This window comes from Myotis davidii, unplaced genomic scaffold (genome assembly GCF_000327345.1).
Source record: "Myotis davidii unplaced genomic scaffold, ASM32734v1 scaffold392, whole genome shotgun sequence".
In the NCBI taxonomy this organism is placed as follows: domain Eukaryota; kingdom Metazoa; phylum Chordata; class Mammalia; order Chiroptera; family Vespertilionidae; genus Myotis; species Myotis davidii.
This window is the reverse complement of record NW_006284244.1, coordinates 1,617,764-1,618,994: the sequence shown is the minus strand read 5'-3', so window position 1 is coordinate 1,618,994 and position 1,231 is coordinate 1,617,764.

The window sequence follows — 1,231 nt, the reverse complement described above, 5'->3', positions numbered from 1 at the left end:
GGAAGATGCAGAGATGGTGGTAGCCATGATGGATACAGTATAAATTATGTCAAATTGGGGAAGTGCCATCAGACAGAAAGGACCACAGTCTCAAGCACTTAAAAATATAAATGGTCCAAGTAGTGTCAGTTTTACACTGGTCCTATACATAACATATTTTTTTAGTACCTTGTTAATGGGGACTGGGGTAATGTGATGAGGAATAATTGGAGGATTATTCTAACTAGCCATACCACTTAGTAGTTGTGGAAAGCAGCTACAGCATTTGAACAGGTGCAAGCCTCGGACTGACTTGTGGCAAAGCCACATACAAGTCCCAGCTTAGAGGGCAAAGCCCTCCCAGCACAAGTGTCGACAAAAGGTTATGGTTGTCAGCTTGACCTTATAGTCCCACCCTGCAGTCCTAGGTTGCTAAGGCATGTGGGCTGTGGGGGGTGCAGCAAATGTTGCCAAAACAAGGCTTGATAGAGTTCAGAGAATGGCAACAACAGGAAAGAAGCAGATTTGAAATTCACAAGAACATTGTAAACCTCTTGCCCTTGTTTTGCGTTAAAACATGTCCCTAGCTAGAACTGTCTACAGTGTTAAGTGACAACCACCAGTTCTGATAGGAGACCAAGAGTACAGAATAGAAGTGGGACAGGATATATCCACAGGACAGTATTGGTGTCAAGCATTGGACTCCAGCCTTGGTGGGGGTTCCGATACCTGTAATGTATTTCTGGCTATCAGACTCTGTGTCAGAAATATGTTCCCCTAAGTGGATTAAAATTACACAGTCAAGTTTCATAGGTGGTTTTTACCTCTGGAATAAAAAAAAATTACCCTCTCTCCATTCTCATGTGTCCATTAACTAATTGCTACTGGAACTGTTACTTTCCCTTTGTTTATCAATGACAAAAAGGCTAAGTACAAACTAATAGGTCTCACACTCTCCTTTCTCTCTCTTTCTTTTTCGCATGTATTAGGTGAGGAGAAAAGACTCCAATTCTGCCTCTGTTTTAACGCTTTCATAACTGTGCTTGTGATAAATCTGCCTGATACACACACAAAACATGAATCTTGACCGGTGCCCTTAAATGCTAAGCCTGTGTCAAGATCTTGATACAGGCATCTAATGTTCTATTCCATGTAACCTATTCACCTCTGACCTTACATACGTTTCCTATCTTAGTGAAATTGCCTGTGGCCTATCATATGTTGCTGAGATTAATGTAGAGGCGATCACTTC